The 19,036-nt window shown below is 36.8% G+C and overlaps 1 protein-coding gene and 1 non-coding gene across 5 annotated transcripts in view; one reads left to right on the top strand and one right to left on the bottom strand.

Annotated features, from left to right (window-relative positions):
- Positions 1-19,036, top strand: part of Thsd7a (thrombospondin type 1 domain containing 7A) — a 399,007-nt gene that overhangs the window by 219,092 nt on the left and 160,879 nt on the right. The gene's annotated exons all lie outside the window — the stretch shown is intronic.
- Positions 17,094-17,200, bottom strand: LOC123464221. Its single transcript, XR_006639458.1, has one exon. It is a non-coding gene; the product is annotated as a U6 spliceosomal RNA (small nuclear RNA).

Genomic DNA, 19,036 nt, shown 5'->3' with positions numbered 1-19,036 from the left:
GGTAGAAAATTTTCTTTGATAATCATAATTTCCCAGGGATTCTTGCAATATCTATGGAGTATACAAAACTCAATAAAAATTTAGTTACCAGCTACTATTGCCAAATTGGTATTGTTTAATGATACATGTAAAGGCATACACACTTTTAAAACTAAAAGACAGAAACAACAACAACAAAAACTTATTTTACTTGTTTCCCAGTCTACTAATGAGAAAGATAAATCGCTTGGGTGAAGGAATTACTACTGAAAAGTAATGGTTTATTCTGGTCCAGGAGGGCTGGAGAGATGGCTTGGAAGTAAAAGGAACTTGCTTGCAAAGGCTGACAGACTAGAATTAATTCCCTAAGACCCACATAAAGCCAGATGCACAAAATGATATCTTAAATTTACTCTTTCTCATTCTCTCTCTCTTTCCTCTCTCTCTCTCTTTCTTTATCTTTCTCCCCCCTTCTCTCCTCATGAATAAATAAAAACTAAAAGAAAAATATATTAAGAGGCTAGACAAAATGGAATGTTTCTAATAATGTTGCATAATTAAATACTTAGAAATATACTTCAGTCCCAAATGCCCACTACAAAAGAAAATTATACTAATGGCATTGATGATGACGATGATGGCATTTACTAAAGCAGTATGCTAATTATTTGGCTGATTGGGAGAGTACGTGGTTGTGCAGGAAATATGCAGTTGGAATTAAGGACCTAGTGAATAACTCATTCTGTGTCTATTTCCCAAGTATTATATTCTGCATGTCAGTCACAGTCTGATTGATACTGATTGATGGAGTGTGACCAGCTCTGATATCCCACTTGGAATTATTTCATCACTTTATATATGCTTATTGAGCAACTGCTCGGTTACATTGTAGATTTTGTTTTATTTAGTTTGTTTTTCAAGGTAGTGTTTCACTCTAGCCCAGACTGACCAGGAACTCACTCTGTAGTCTCAGACTGGCCTCAAATTCCTACCTCTGCCTCCTGAGTACTGAGATTAAGGGTGTGTGCCAACATGCCCAGCTATATCATAGACTGATTTGCTGAAGACAGCATGTTTCAAAAGCAGCCTTGACCCTATCATCAAGAAGCTTGTATCCTGACAATCCTCGTATTTCAAATTGCTCTACTTGGAGTTCAGAGCTCGCCCTTCATAAGGGTGACTTTGGGACATTTCTATGGACATGCTTATTTAGAGCTATCCGGTTAAGTTCCCAAGTATATGCTAAGGCACACTCTATCCATCATAAAGATGGACACATTCATCAGGTAAACTATTATTCTCTAAATCCTATATTTCCAATGTGTATCTGTTGTCTGGAAAGAGGTTGTAGTCCTGTAAGTCTGGAATGGGCACAGGGATTCGTTTCTCATTTATAGTGGGGTTAACAAAATGCCTATTAAAACCTGGTTCCTTAGCTTTGGGGGAAACTGGAAAGGGAGAAGAGATAACAGGTCTAGGCCCCAAAGCTTAAGCAATTTTATGGTTTCATAATTATTTAAGAAGAGAAATAAAGAGTAAAAAATTCCAAATATGACCCACTCGCTACACATTAAGGGACAACAAAATGGCCCGAGTTTGTGAAGAATACTGAACTTTATAAATCTTATATAAATTTTCCTCTAATTTAAGCATGGCTTTCATTGTGTTGCAAAGAAAATCACTACTTCAAGGTGAGAAACAAAGAAAAGCTTTGTTTCCTACAGGCTTTAAGCTAAGAAGGGGGAGGCAAGGATACTTGCAAGAAGTCATTTCCTGTCTCAGAAGTGAAATGGATTTTCAGTCCCAATATGGGTCTTACCTACACTCATTGAGCCCTAATTTAGGTCACCAGGCTGTGGTAGAAACCCCCTATACTTCAATAGTATTTAAGTTGGGAAGTTGGAAGATAAGGACATTGTTTCATCTTACATCCTCCCTGTAACCTGAGATGGCAAGAATCTCTTAACTGTCAGGACAGGAAATTCTATTAATGAACGAAAGATGGGGGATGCTATGTCATCTACCAAGACCAAGTGACTAGTCAGCATTCTTTCTGTAACCCTTAAGCACTTATGCCATCCAGTCTGCTGTAGATGAATGATAGTTCCAGAAGGAATTCTGAAACTAGCACTCAGGGATGCACATAGTGGATGAATAGCATTTTTTTTCAGAGGCATGCTTCTGCTATCTAAGGATGTAAAAGACACGGTTTGTGGCTGGCGCTAGCTGTTCACTGCCTTGCTGAAGATTGCTCAATGGGGAGTAGATACTTTCTCCAGTGTTAACAGAGGACTACAAACTGCATTGTGGAACTCATTAATATTTATTCCTTCTAAAAGCAATGGGCAATAAAAAGGGAAATAAACCAGGGAGAATAGCAATGGGGAAAGAAAGCCATAACAACAGATTCATTTTGCAAAGGTTTCACTGTTTTTCTCTTTTTGTTTGTTTGTTTGTTGTTGTTGTTTTGTGTGTGCACACAGACACACACACACACACACACACACACATACACAAGTTCAAATAAAGAGGTTCATATTTTTATGTTATTCATCTGGGACCTACTATAATGCTGTTATCAAATGAACTAACTTCAAGAAATTATGTGTTAAAAGTAATTCAAGGATTCTAAGTATTAACACGTACTTAAAACTGTATGCATTTGATGTACTTCTTTGCAATCTTACAATTTCTATACTGAAAAATGCTACATGGCCTTACTGTACATGCCTGGTATGTTTCTGTCCACAAAAAGGAGCTGTAAACTCAGCTACCTATCACGGCAACAGAGGTTCATAGCATCCTTGTCTCTTGGTGCTCCTTCAGATATCTTCAAACACTGTCCCAATTATCTAAATACCTCCTTCCTTTTTTATATAACTGTTATATCTTTAATTATCTCCCTTTATTCAAACTCTATTGCCTTCTTACAGTATTAAAATTAACAGGTGACTATATATGATTATATTTTTTATAATTGCTTCATGAATATTAATACAAAGTCCCCAAGATTTTTTTTTTAACTTCCAGGAGACAGCATGGTATATTTCTCCCATTACACTTCTTGGTTAGAACACATTCTTCTCGGTAAAGGTATGGATCTTTTTGCTGTTTTGTGTTTTGGAAAGATCTTTAATAAAGACATAGAAAACACTTCAGTTAGAGGACATAGACTTATTAGGCATCTCATTTATAGTGGTCTATTTTGAAAACTGTGTGTTATTTTTTTTGTCTTTATTTCTTCTGAAAGGCAACACGGGAAAACATAAGCAAGTCCTCACTTTAGGCCTTGTATTTATAATGTACCAAATAAATAATTTGTTTATATACTTTCTCTTCCAGTTATATTGAAAAAAAATATAAGAGGTTTTTGTGCAATAACAGTTTCATACCAAATCTTCTACATGCAATCATGTCATCATAGATTGGTCTTTGAGAAACACATTAAAAACTCAATGAAGGTGTCTAATATATAGTTTCTGTTTACAATATGTTCTAAATATCCTGATGTATGCTGATTTGTATCCAGAATTATTCCTTTCTTGGAAAATGAATAGATTTTTTTTCCAAAGCTTTCTTGGTTTTACTGTAGAGGAAAAATAAATCTGACAAATTTGACTTCTGTAGTTGTGGGAGACAGAAAATTTAGTTTCCTTTCCTTTGTGACTCAGTCCTAGAAATGCTCGAAGAGAACTCTATTGCCAAATGATTCTGTGGGAAGTGCTTGTAATTGGATTGTATGGTTGTTCTACAAAGAACATTTTTACCTTTGATCTGTTTCTTCCATCTCCAGCGATCTAAAATCCCCTTGAGGAGATACCATTATGCCTACAGAAATTAAATTTTATTGCTAGCATAATAATAATAATGAACAGACATAGAGAGGAGGGATGTAGAAAAAACTTACTGCTTTACATATTCATAGCCATCCTTGGGTAGAAAGTTATGAGTTCATAAAGTTTCAGCTCCTTTAGCAATTTCAGATTTACTTTGAAAATACAAAATTCCATTTCTTAAAAGGAAAGCTGATTGCTAAGTCTATAGTGGGGGAGTAAGAAAAAAATAACAATGTGGTAGGTAGATTGTCACATTAACATAATTAAGTGGTTAATGAGAAAATAGTTTTACAGACATTCTGAACAAGGAGTAAAAATGTACAGGCTCAGCCAGCTCTTTCAATCCCAGTGTGAGCTGTTCCTGGGCTTCGTCACTGCCCTGTGGATCTGCTGCAGAAAGGCTCCGATAACTGCCCACAACTTTCTCAAAATCCTAAGAGTAGAGTTACATTATCTGGTGCAATTTCATTGCAAAAATAAACCAAAATGGCATAGGAAACTACTCCTTATAATATAAAAATTAAAGAAAACTGGGCAAAAGTTAAGTCAATTTAAGAGCCAACACAGTTAAGACATTTTCTGATGGTAAATGTTGTGTCTTTTTTGAGGTTATTTAAGCCATTACTATGTTGGAACATATGAAATTGCTGCTTTTATTTTAAGATAAAAACTGTCACTTAGAAGCACTATCATGTGGTTGCTGGAAATCTTACCTTGATGTAATTCATTATATCATCTATTGTGAACTTCTTTCTATTCCAGACTTACCAAACATAGTCAAGCTCACTGTTACCAGCTATGATTTACAGTCCTTGCCTCCCTGTCAACAATATGAATTTGTACTGCAGGCAGTCATAATGATTGCTATCTATAAAAATATGTATATTTTCCATAACAAATACTTTTTGTGGGAAAATAACTCATTTTGATGGGTTGGGAGTGACTTGAATTCATCAAGTTGCATTTATGCACAGAACGAAAAGAAATCTTCAGTCGACGTGATTTGTAATGCTTAGTGTGCCCCACAATGTTATATTTAAATATATACAACAATGGGAAATGAAGTGATTTTAAGGATAAATGAAGAGTAATGTGGGGCAAAGGAAAAATGCTAACTGATGTATCAAACTAATAATAAATACAATAAAAAACATAGGCACATGTGGGCTACTTGATTCTCTGGATGTCTTGAAGTAGGTCACAAGTTCTAGCTTTAAGTTGCAATACCATGTAAAGAATACAACAGTATGTAAAATACACTACGCTCCTCTCTGAGGCAAGAGAAACTCATTATAAAGGAGAAACACGTGACCAGAAAAAGAAATGACCTGTGGACCTTTATAAAGAGTACAATGTAGGGCTGGAGAGATGGCTTAGTAGTTAAACACTTGCCCGTGAAACTTAAAGACCCAGTTTCAAGGCTCAATTCTTCAGGACCCACCTTAGCCAGATGCACAAGGGGGCACATGCATCTGGAGTTCATTTGCAGTGGCTGGAGGTCCTGGCATATCCATTCTATCTCTCTCTCTCCATCACTCTCAAATAAATAAATAAACAAACAAAAAATTTTAAAAAGAGTACAATGTAGGCATATTGAATTGTAACCTTGATAAATTCTACAATAATTTTTTTACAAAGAAGCTTTCATTTGAAACAATTTTCTTCAATGTTGGTCACAAGCTTTATATGAAAATGTAATTTATTAAAGGAAATCCATTGGGGATTATGATAGGACACAGATATTAAGATCTTCACTAAACAAGATAATGCAGGGATAAAAATAATGGGCACTATCCTCCATTGGAAGTTGGAATAATTTAGAAATATATAAACTTAGAAATATATAATCCCTCATCTACATGGACTTGAGTCTAGGTTTACATAAATTTAGGGCCAAGGAAAAGTTTATACACTGGTAAAGTAGAAATTCAAAGTCCTTAAATCATTATATTTCTTAAAACCCAGAGCAAAAATATCAAGCAGATGCAAAAAACCCAGAATCAACAATAATGCCAATATAATAATAATGCCAACAATAATGTGTGGTATTCAAGATAAAATGGCCACAATCTATGAAACTAAAGTGAATTAACTTGAAGCTCCAGAGACAATAGTGGGGTGGGTGTGGTGGGGCAATACTAAATGCTTATTGGATATAAAACACTCCTCTACATGTTTTACACTTACTTGCTGTTAAGCCCTGGTCTGTGAAACAAACACTATTAGTGTAAAGTAACATTGAGATATAAGGAGGTTAGATAATTTCCCCGATGAATGCAGCTCATAAATGCCATGGCCAGGATTTTTAATCAAAGATGTCTGGCTCCTGAAGCAGTGGTTTTAGTGATAGTGATATTGAGTATAGAATAATAAACTGCAAGCCAGTGTGATGTTGGAAGCCAAAGTTTCAATAAATATGATAACCAGCTAATATTGGCTCTGCTAGAATGTGTTTCCATGATAGCCAGTGATAGAAAACCTAAAACATGCATATTTACAAATATAATACAAAATCTGTCAAGTAGATATTTAAGATCATCAGCAAAGCAAGCATATTGTTTGGTTTGTTTTCAGCCAAAATAATGTAACTGGAGATATCCAAGTAAGTGTATTTCTAACATTTGATAAAATATGTAAAGCATATTGCTTTTATACATGAGAAAATAAGCAACAGCAGAGTGATCATGACTGTGAGCTGAGCCATCACCTGTGTGTTCCACTCTTTCCTAACACAAAGGAGCAAACGAGAGTATAGTGTGAGGTAGTCTCAGCAAAGAAGTCGTAAGTCTAAGATCTGGGCTATCTCAGGACAGTGTACAGAGCAAGGAAACCTGGTGCATGTCCTGAAAACATCACAAGTCTTTGAGGAGAAGTTGGGCTGGATAAGAACAGGGGATTTTATTGAGGTCAAATGGAGACTTTCAGCCTAAAATTTGAGTGGAGGGACAGTATAGAGCTGGAGAAGTCATAGATCCTGTCCCAAATAGGTGAAGAATACCTGCCCAATGCCTCAGGCTCCAAAAATATTGTGGTTTTGGTATAATAACATACTGTCTTGGCCAAGTACAACCTTGAAATAGACCAGCCTTAATAAAAATGAAACCAACCTTCAGGCCAGGATCATCCTATAATTTTATTGTTTGTCAAAACAAAGCTTAGCTCATTAGACATCAATCAAAATCTACAGAGCAAACTGTTAACATCCATGCAAAGTAGGACTAAAGACCCATCATGAAAATTGAAGATAGTAGAACCAAACATTGAGATGACCCAGACATTAGAATCAGATGATGAGGACTTTAAGAAATTGTTAAATGTATGTTTAAGTTCACTCAGAAAGTGAATAGAAGGTATATGAGGACAAAAATTCTTAGGAATGTGAGAATAAAGTATGCAGAAAGATGTTCACTGAATGCACTAAAAAACTGGAGATTCAAAAATAAAGTAAATAATTACTAAGGCCAAATCAATGGAAATTATTGTATTTGAATAGAGGGGAAAGCTGTTGATCTTGAAAACACCTAGAAATGATCAGATGTGAAGAACAGAAAGATGGAAGATTGAAGGGAAAGGGGGAATGAGAGGTCCACAATGGGTGGGATGTTATATACTAATGATGCTCTATAGAGAAAAAAGAAAATGATCTGACTGAAAACATCAATGAATAAGTAATGGTAGAAATATTCTGAAATGAAAGAAAATAAACTTGCAGATCTATTAAACTCAGCATGTACCACGCAGGATACATGCAAATACAACAGTATCCTACAATGACAGAAAACTAGAAATAAAGGGGGAAAGCTTACACAAATTCCACAGAAATGAATAATGATAACAAATCAGAATTGAAATTTTATCAAGGAAAATAAAAACTTTGAGACAATTAAAAAATGCCTACAGGAAGAAATTTCAGAATTCTGTATCTAATGAATATATTCTTTATTATAACAAACTGCTTATTTTTCAATATTTTTGTTTACTTATTTGCAAGGAGAGAGATAGAAGGGTGACAGGGCATACCAGGGCTTCCTGCCACTTTAAATGAATTCCAGATGCATGTACCCCTTTGTGCATCTGGCTTTATGTGGCTACTGGGGAATCAAATCCAGGATATCAGGCTTTGCAAGTAAGTGCCTTTAACCACTGAAACATCACTCCAGCCCCCACCAATTGCTTCTTCAGTAAATAAATAAATAAATAAATAATGGCTGTAAGCATTTGTTACCAAGTAGTTGGAAGCCTAGACCATGTAAACAGAATGTGAAAGCCATGTAATCTTGAATAAGTTATTTCACTTCTCCATGAACCTATACCTTATTTTGAAAAGTGGAAATAATAAAATTTGTAGAAGCTTAAATGAAAAAATCCATGATCTGCAGATAGAATAAGCCAATTAACTAAGATCATAAAAAACATGACTTCAAGACACAAGTTCAGGCCAATGATTTAGACTATATTGTCCTTCAGCAGGAACTGTTGAGGTGCAATTCAGAAGTAGCACTTCATGGGAGTAAATATGCTAATGATTATAATTTAGGCCACAGGGCTTTAACCCTGAGAACACCAAGCTCATGTTTATGACTGTCCTTTCGAATAACACCAAAATTTCCTAATGGGTGAGAGATTAAGGATCAGTAGACCTACCCCATCTCCTCAGTTTCAAGTTGTTTTACACCATTGAAGTAAAATCCATAGTATTGAAAAGAAATCAGCTTCCCACCACCCCTTTTTATGGATCCTTAAATCTGCTTGGTGTCAGCTGGTCAAGCATAAGTCCTGACAAATTAATGTGGCTTCTCAGCTGCAATGCAGCTGAGTTTATTGTGGAATATTCCCCTGACCAGAAAGAAACATCAGGGAAATCCCCTGCCAAGAGGATCCCGTGAGGATTCCACAAGAATAGACACAGAAACAATGTCATCTTACATGTTCTTTTCATATTTTATGCTACTCATTCCTTATTAAGGTAAAACCAAAGGCTCACATTACAACCCCCTCATTTATGATATTTTAAATATGGCATCTTCATGTAAGCTTTGAGAGGCAGGAGGTATTTAGAAGCACAGCCATTCCATTTTTATGTGATGTTTGAAAATACATAGAAATATGCTGGGGACAAATGGAAAGTCTGCAGATAGGAGGAACACCCTCTCCATATATAGATAAAGGTTTTCTCACTTTTTGTCTAGAGGGAAATAAATTTAAATGCATAAAAATAGTCAACAAACCAGGCATGGGGGTGCATGCCTTTAATCCCAGGACTTGGGAGGCAAAGGTGGGAGGATCACCACGAGTTCCAGGCCACCCTGAAACTACATAGCAAGTTTCAGGTCAGCCTGGCTTAGAGTGAAACCCTACCTCGAAAAACCAAACAAATTATAGACAGATAGATAGATAGATAGATAGATAGATAGATAGATAGATAGATAGATAGATAGAGATTAGATATAGATAGATATAGTTATATAGATACATATAGATATATAAAACAACAACAGCAGTAATAGGACAGATCTGGAAAGGATGGTAAATTTCAGAGAAAATGGAATGAGGTAATTAATATGGTACTAAAATATTACCACAATAAGCCAGGCCTACTGGTACAGGACTGTTATCCCAGACATTTGAAAGGCTAAGGCAGGAGGATTGCAAATTCAGTGCCTGTCTGGATTACAGAGTGAGTTCAGTGCCAGGCTGGGCAACTTAACAAGAACTTATTTCAAGGGAGAAAGAAAAGAGCAGAGAGGGGGTAATGGCTAAGGATATATATACCTCAGTGGTAGAGCACTTGCCTACCCTTTACAAGGCATTTAATTCAACCCTCAGTATAGAAAAAAAATTATTATAAAAATGAAAATGAGGGCTGGAGAGATGGCTTAGCGGTTAAGTGCTTGCCTGTGAAGCCTGAGGACCCCGGTTTGAGGCTCAATTACCCAGGACCCACGTTAGCCAGATGCACAAGGGGGCGCACATGTCTGGAGTTCGTTTGCAGAGGCTGGAAGCCCTGGCGCGCCCGTTCTGTCTCTATCTGCCTCTCCCCCCCACTGTCACTCTCAAATAAATAAATAAAAATGAACAAATAAAATGAAAATGATGGTAAAGTAACAGGAAATATTTTCAATTATGTCATGTTTGACATCAACAAAAACATAGAAAAGACATAAAGCTTATTAACAAGGTAAAATCTTTGAAACATAATATAAGAAGGATTGATTAATAATTTCCAACTGAAGCCAGGTGTGGTGGCTCATGCCTTTAATACCAGCACTTAGAAGGCAGAGGTAGGAGGATCACCAAGAGTTCAAGGCCCCCCTGAGACTACATAATGAATTTTAGGTCAACCTGGTCTAGAGTGAGACCCTACCTTGAAAAACCAATAAATAAATAAATTAAACTAAGTAAAATAATAATAATAATTTCCAATTGAAATTTCCAACCTAAACTGAATGAGAAGTTACAACAGCTATAAGATTTTCTTTTTTGGCAAAGAAAAATCTTGAATATGTGAGAGAGAGGGAGAAAGACAAAAATGAGAGACCAGAGAATGCACTGGATTCAGAATATATGGAACAGGTCTGGTAATGGAGTCCAAACAGAGCTGTGGTTTGTGATCTTTCGTGTTTATTTTGAGTCACTGGTGAAACACTTAAATATCCCGGAATTCAGGGCTTATCCTAAAACATTACCTGTAGTAATGAATGTGAGGAAGCACTTGGGCATCAGTGGTTTTTAACTGTCTCCAGCTGATTCCAATGTAGAACTGTGGCTGAAAATCTCCCTTTCAGGCAGAGAGCAATGAAACTTCTTCCTGGAATACCTAGAGCCATGTGCTCTAAAGGATGATTGGCTCTTAACTTCCCAAGTGAGGACCAGAGACACTAAATTAGACCTAGTCCTTAGGAATAAAGGGTAAGAGCTGCCTCTGCCTTATGGCCCTCCCTCTTCTCCAGAAGTTTGACTTTTATACTCTGTGCCTGAAATAAGGCTTCATCAGCACAGAAAACTGAGATCAGGAGATGGTCCAACCTCCAGGAGATCTGCAATGTCAGCTGTTTTAGAATCTCCAGTGTCCTTCTAAGCAGTTGTATTTGACAGACTATAGTGTAAGTTTGATGAACTCAGGTTCCCCCATAAAACAGGATATTAGGAATTAGAAAAATGTCCAGGGTTGTAATCCAGACCTTCCCGTTCATATGGCAGCTAGAGCAGAGCAAGAAAGGTATGGAGGTTTAGGGCGGAGGAAGTGAAAAGTATTCTCTGTTTTGAAATGTGGTCTAGGGCAAAGACCATTCATCTGTTTAAAGTTGATGTGAGGGAAAACAATGTAATGATAATCAAGCTTGTCTAGATTATAGTTATTTGGACCAAATTCTTTGGAACAACTCTTAATTTCTCTCTCTTTTCTTTTTTTTTTTTTTTTTTTAACTTTGTTTGTTTGTTGTTGCTGTTTTCCCATGGAGGGTCTTGTTCTAGCCCAGATTGACCTGGAATTCACTATGCAATATTCGGGTGGCCTCGAACTCAGAGCAATCCTCCCACCTCTGTCTCCCAAGTGTTGGTGTTAAAGGCGTGTCTGACAGATTTCTCTCTTTTTAATCTCAGCAATTTCTAAGGAAATTCTCTAGCATCTACTTTCAATACTGATGAACTTTCTGAGCTATTATTTCTTGCTATGTTATTGGATCAGAATCCTGACAGGGATCTGTTCGTTTTTTCTTCTCTACAGCTGACACCACACGGTGATAGAGCATCATTGCAAATCTGAATTTAGGTTGTGACTGTTTGATAAGCCCCCTCATCTATAGAATTTTGTTATAGCAGCCCTAGCAGACTAATACATTTCATTGCCTGAATAGTTGCATCAGGAGTAACTAAGCAAGTACGTAGTCCTTGATGATATTATCTGATGAGATACTCAAATTCTTTTCCTTTCAGCACACACTGTAAGAATGTTGTACTTCATTCAGATTCTGAGTGCTACACTTCACTGTCATTATGTATGACATGTATGTTCACAGCTGATTATTTTAATTTACAGTATCTACTAACACATTTTCCCTAGTTAGGGGCATTTTAAGTAGAAATTTGTGTCAATAGAAGACAGTCCAAAGAAATCAGTGGGAGGTGTTTATGCAAGTTATCCTACAATGTGTCCTATTTAAAAGGGAAAAATAAAACAGAAAATAAAATTGTATTTGCAGCACAGCAACAGATGGTGCATGTGTGAAGTAGGAGCTGAGGGCCTTGCCAAGCTGCTGGTAGAATTTGTGAGAACGAAATCCTAACAATGATTGGCATTGCCATGGAGATGTGTATTTTCACAATTTCACATGATTTAAGTGTTCTTTTATTTATTTATTTATTTATTTATTTATTTATTTGAGAGCGACAGACACAGAGAGAAAGACAGAGGGAGAGAGAGAGAATGGGCACGCCAGGGCTTCCAGCCTCTGCAAACAAACTCCAGATGCGTGCGCCCCCTTGTGCATCTGGCTAACGTGGGACCTGGGGAACCGAGCCTCGAACCGGGGTCCTTAGGTTTCACAGGCAAGCGCTTAACCGCTAAGCCATCTCTCCAGCCCGATTCAAGTGTTCTTATATGAAACAGGGTCAGTGAGAGAAATTATCTGATGTTTATTTGTTTCTATGAATATTAAAAAAAAAAAAGTGCAGTTTATTTTCCCGAGTCAGGATGTAAGCATAGTCATTTTTGTATCTGGACCTCCTTTGGCATTCCCAAACATGACCAGTGGAATATGCCTCTAGGGAAAACACCACACCAGTCCTTGAAGGACATGAAAGCCCATTCAGAGGCTGGACCATAGGAGGAGTCTATATTTTCTTAGATGATAATGATAGAAAGTTGAAGGCACCAAGCTAAGGAACAACTCCTGTGAGAGAGGCAGAGCTCATCTGGCATTCCAGCTCAGCAGTGAAGGGCAAGGGCAAGGGCACTCACGGACCCAACACTCACCTGCCCTACTAATTGCTGACAAGCAGCATTCTGACAGCACAGCATAAAAGGTGCACATGTTCCTTTATGTAAGAGAGGACTGCTTTGGACGTCTGTTCCTATTTTGCATAGCACTGCCGCTTGTCTTGTGTGGTGATATGCCTGGGCTCCCAGGCCACTGAGACAACAGAATTGGTAAGATTTGATTTGCTAGCTACTCCTCCTACCCTCCATCTCTTCTCTAATCATGAAGTAGAAACTATGTGCTATCCTGAGGAGGATAGAAAGAAGGATGTTCATATTTCAATTATATATATATATTTGAGAGGGAGAATGGGCACACCAAGTCCTGTAGCTATCGCAAACAAACTCCAGCTGCATGTGCTGCCTTGTGCATCCTGCTTTACGTGGGTACTGGGAAACTGAACCTAGGTCCTTTGGTTTTGCCAGCAAGTGCCTTAACTTCTAAGCCATCCCGCTACCCCCTTCTCTGTTTTAAATAAAAATATAAGCAAAAACTAAATAAATAAAGTGATGCATTATTTTTAAAAACATGGAAAAATTTCATTTCTAATTAAATTAATTAATTGCAAAGGCAATAACAAAAGAAATTCCTATGAGTAAAATTTAGCACAACATCAAAAAGCTTTAAGTAATCATTTTTACACATAGAATTTGCTTAATTTTTAGGATTACATCTTCCAACATTAATACTAATTCTTCACAGTGAATTTTACTCCCTCTTGGTAAGACATATAAGCAGGTATTGAGTACTCCATCAGTAGAAACGTTCTCAGATTAGAAATGCTTGGTTCAAATATGCTATAAATCACTACTATGTACTTGGAATTCATTAAAAACAAAAAAAGAGGAAATGAAGAAAAACTGCCAATAATGAAGATCAACTGCCAATAGCTCTACAAAATCCTTTGGCAGGAGATGCCCATCACAATGGTTGGCTTGACAAGGAATAATCACTTATTTCTTATTTTAATCAACTGAGAAAAAGAACAAGAAGGTAATGAGAGCCATCTGTAATTGATTTTATTTTATGTTTTCAGAATTTCTTTAATTATGGTACTCCCCTGTTTAAAATAATAAATGTTAGTTTCTAAGTGAAAATTAAGATTTATACCCCAAATAATTTACTCATAATTATTAATTAGCAATGAAATAATCTTACGTAAGGAAATAAAATGGAAATTCAAGAAGATAATGGAGAAAAAAATATAATAAAAAGTTTTAAAAGCCTAAAATTTTCACTTGCTTTGCCAGACAAAATTACTAAGCCTTTTGCATTTATCTTAACCTTTGAAATCTGTTATGTCTTTAGAACAAGAAAATACTATATCATTGTATAAGTCTGAAATAGATTGATAATAAGATCTTTGAATTAAAATATGATGAACAGCCAAAGATATATTTTATGATAAAAATAAAAGTATACATATACTTTGGGGCTTTAGGATAAAAGTTATTTTTTCCAAAAACTCAACATTAAATGGAAAAAGAATTTATTTTAATTAACATATGACAGATTCATTTTCCCAATGGATATCACTCTAAGATCTTGCCCTTACCCTATCATATTGACTTTTAAATTTGTAATATGGCTCTGGTCAAACTGTTCCTTATATATTAGGTCTATGATTTGCATGGGAACTTGGAAAGAATAACGCTTCTGCTACTTGTAATACCACAGGATAGCCTAGTGGTCATGTGAAATCCCAAACCCCTACTAATTAGCAGTGTGACCTTGGGCAAAGTCCATGATCTCTTGTGGCTTAGTTTCATTACTTTTAATAAGATTTTAAAAGTACCTACTCTGTGGGGTTATTGTGGAGATCAAAGTAAGTTATTAAAAGCAATATAGGTGCTCACTATTACCAGTATAATTGGAGAACACTGAAGTGTAGAGATTACAGTAATTTAATTGAATATATTCATTGACTATAGTAATTTAATTGAATTCTTAATATCTCATTAAGGAAAATTTTGTTTATATTCACAAATAGAGCATAACACTCAGAAAACTTGAATAATTTTCATGCTAGTCCTGTAAGATTGAAGATTTACAACTTAATAAGATATATACTACATTTGTAATCCCTATTAGTTCCATTCTTTAGTTCATCACTTGTTGAAATGCATGTATGTATGTATTTATCTTTGTATTGGCATAGGTATTGCAGATGATTGAAACTCCTTTAAGTATCCTTCCAATATCGCATGCAGCAGTAATTAGAGGTGCCCACAAGTTAAGAGCACCAAACTAGGTGAATGTGTACTTTCCAAGTTACTTGACTTGGGGTGAATCACCTGACCTTCTCCTATCCAGTTTCTCTATCTAGAGAAAATCATTCCCACCCCCAACCAGGAGTAATTAAAATGCCCACTCCATGGAATTGATTCAAATGAAATTAACATTTGTTACATACTCAGAACACTATTATTTCCAGGCACATAGTAAATATAAACAAACTTTATATCATTCCATCCACTTGGGAAATCCCTTCTCCACCTTAACACCTATTATTGTTTGCTCTCCTTTTTTTTGTGTGTATCCTGTATATATGCATGTTCATATGTGTGTGGTTTTGTGTGTGTGTGTGTGTGTGTGTGTGTGTGTGTGTGTAAGTGCACGTGCATGTCCATACTCATGGATATGGAGGACAGAGGCAAACCTCAGGTATTAGCCTTTGGAACACCATCCAACTCTTCTTAAGATAGAGTCTCTCACTGGCTTGGAGCTCACACATTAGGCTTGCTGCCCCACAAGCTTGAGAAATCTGCCTTTCTCCCCTTCCCCAGCATTAGGATTACAGGCATGCACCATGACACCTGGCATTTCTGGTGGTGGAGTTCATGCTTCAGAACTTTATCATCTGAACCAGCGCATCATCCCTCTTTGCTTTTCCTTGAATATTGTGAATGTTCTTCAGCCAAAGATTGCCAGAAAAACATCTGTAGTTGAGACAATTGGTTTGTTAAACCCTGATAGGAAGAAAATCAGTGCAACAGTGAGGGCTTTAACATACACTCTCTGTTTATTGGATACTCTAACAAAAACATTTTTGAATATGTTGTAAAATACTAAATATTTGCCATTATAAACAATGCTGCAAAAGCAATTCTTTTTTAAATTTTTTGTTTATTTTATTTATTTATTTGTGAGCAACAGACAGAGAGAGAAAGAGGCAGAGAGACAGGGAGAATATGGGCACTCCAGGACTTCCAGCCACTGCAAACGAACTCCAGACATGTGTGCCCCCTTGTGCATCTGGCTAACGTGGGTCCTGGGGAACTAAGCCTCGAACCAGTGTCCTTAGGCTTCACAGACAAGCGCTTAACTGCTAAGCTATCTCTACACTCCAAGAAATTCTTATAAATATTTCCAGATGGAAATGTCTGAAGTCTGCAGGTCATATGCTAGGAACATGCATATCTTTTCAATCAGGCCAGAGCATTCCAAATCATTTTCCAAAATTATATAAACAAGTTGGAGTCTTATGATAGCTTTTGGGACTATGGCAAAGTGTCCACAGTGGCTGGAGGCTGTGGCATGTCCACTTTCTCTCTCATCCCATTTCTCTCTCTCTCTCTCTTAAATAAATAAAAATTAAATATTTAACAAAGAGAGATTTCAGTCTGTGGTCACTGGTTTTCACTGTTTCTGACCCTGTGATGTGACAGAACATCTTTGTAGAAAGCAAAGAGTAGAGAAGCTTACCTAATGGTACACAGGAAAGAAGGGAGAAAAGGAGTGAAAAAGAGAGACAGATGGAGACAGCGACAGATCAGGGAGACAAACACAGACAGATCTGAGACACATAGTACTCAAGGGCAAATCCGCCACGTAACCATTCCTTCTAACTAGGTCTCACCTAGGAAGTTGCTGTTACTTTCCAGTAGTCATCAAATTATGAAACTATCAATGAATTCATTCCATAATGAAGGAAGAACCATTCTCTCAAAACATCAGCTCTGAATGTTGCTACACTGGGGACTCAGGCTTCAGCCCATCAGCCTTTAGGGGATATTTTGATACTGACTGTACATGTCTACCAGCAATGTTTAACCTTGTGACTGCTTTACATCACCAGCACTTTAACATCATCATTTTTTAACATTTGTGATGAACTGGTAAATATACCATAGCACACTCACACATATACATGCACACATATGTGTGGATATACATATATACATGCATGCATGCATGCATACATGCATACATACAGAGAGATAGTTCATTTCAGTTCAGTCTAGTCACTTATTTTTCAGTGATTATATTTAATTATTGGCACTCACTTTTTCCTTTTTGTTAAAGTATGGAACACTCACCAATTTTCATGTCATCCTTGTACAGGGTCCATGCTCATCTTCCTGTATAGTTCCAATTTTAGTATCTGTGTGGCTGAAGTGAGCATACCTCTTCCAATTGGGTTTATCCTGTTGGTTCCACTTTTTTATCTCTTTGTTTTTCCTTTCTTGAACCTGCTGTACAAGTTTTCAATTATCACAGACTTTCTTTGATTAGGAAGTTGTAGATTCTTATCCTGTTATAACATTTTAAAGTGCAAACCAATATGGATTTAATGTGGAAGTAGTATATCTACTCCCCTGACAGCTTGGAATAATTTACTGCATTCTCCACCACTTTATGTAATATGTGGTCTTGTATTTTAGTTCTAGCATGCCATTTGTATCTCTCTGATACATTTTTTGCTATTGTCATAACTAATTACAGCAAATTTCCCACCTTAGCTGACAGTATGGTGTTGAGAACCCCAGCTTGTATGTTCTTTGGCTAAAATCAGGGATTTGGCCGGAACTTTGGCTCTAGGAGGTACCCTGATTCTTTGCCCATCTTGTGTGCCCCAAAATTGTTTCCTCTGGTAGGAGTACTGTCACCTCCACTTGCCTCCAAGGTATCTGCCAGGGATGTTTGTATCTAATATAGGCTACATACATACCTTTGTGGTCTGGCCCTTTTCTTCAAAGCCATCAAATAAACCTACTTTGCTACTTGGACTCTTCATGCCACAAATCATATCTGCAAAGTCTTTTTGGCACTGATAACATATGTATAGTGTAGCAGACAGCTTCAATTTCACTGAGATGAACTTCCAGACCAGACACAGTTTATGGAGGAAGGGATTTATTGAAGCTTACAGATCCAGGGGATGCTCCATAGTAGCAGAAGAAGCTGGCCTGCTCTCACAGGTCCAAGCAGAGAGAGAGAGAGAGAGGAGCCGCAAGCCCAAAAGCCAAACACCACACAGCATACTTCAAGAACTGCAAGTGGAACTAGGCACTTTGCATATATTTCAAACCTACCACTATTCTTTAGGGCTGGACTCTAAGATCCTCCCAATGACACTACCTCTAACCAGGTGGCTGCAGATGCAAACTACAAACCAATAAAACACTGAATATACTTGGGACCATCTATTCAAGCTACCACATATAGGTTCTAAGAAATAAAGCACAGAATCTGTGGAGGACTGTTATTCTGCCTGCTACACTCCCCAATGTCTACTTTCATGAAGTTCTCTGATTACTACAGTCTTTACTATTAGCCTATACTTCTATACTCACTTTTCTTGTATGAGAAATAAGTTCTTTAGTAATTTCCTTAATGATGGTCTATCATAGGAAAACTATGTTCTGTCTAAAAAACCTCCCTCTTTTGCCACAGAGAATGAAAAATCTATGGATGTGCAATTCTAGCTTCCCACTAGGCATTAAAATTGGAAATTCTGGTTTTTGGGGACCATAGATGTGCTAGAGGATGGGTCAGATTTAAAACTATGGAGTGATACTGGGGTGGATTCATTTTAGGGCCTTTGTGAATCTGCTGAGGATTTTCCTTTCTTGTGATCCAAGTTACATAATTTAAAAATGACTAACATATAGGATTCTGCTCTCAGGAAGAATAGACATAATTTTTTCTAATTTTGCCAATAAATTAAATTACGTGTGTTTGTGTGTGTGTGTGTGTGTGTGTGTGTGTGTGGTGCACAATCATATGAAAACTCTGACAATTACAGAGAAGAAATAAGAGAAGCTATAGAACTCAATGCACCAGATATGGCTAGCTGGACTTCTTTGTACCTCATTTATCTCAGGCTTGGAATTTAAGATGCTGACAATGAAGAAGCACCAGTGAGTACATAGATTTGTAAAGCCAAGACATCTTGTGATTAAATGGGAAAACTAAAAAGGAAAAGAAATATTTGATGCCCACCTGATAAAGAATGAAATC

Source organism: Jaculus jaculus, chromosome 10 (genome assembly GCF_020740685.1).
Source record: "Jaculus jaculus isolate mJacJac1 chromosome 10, mJacJac1.mat.Y.cur, whole genome shotgun sequence".
Taxonomy (NCBI): domain Eukaryota; kingdom Metazoa; phylum Chordata; class Mammalia; order Rodentia; family Dipodidae; genus Jaculus; species Jaculus jaculus.
This window is presented reverse-complemented; position numbering and strand designations above follow the sequence as displayed.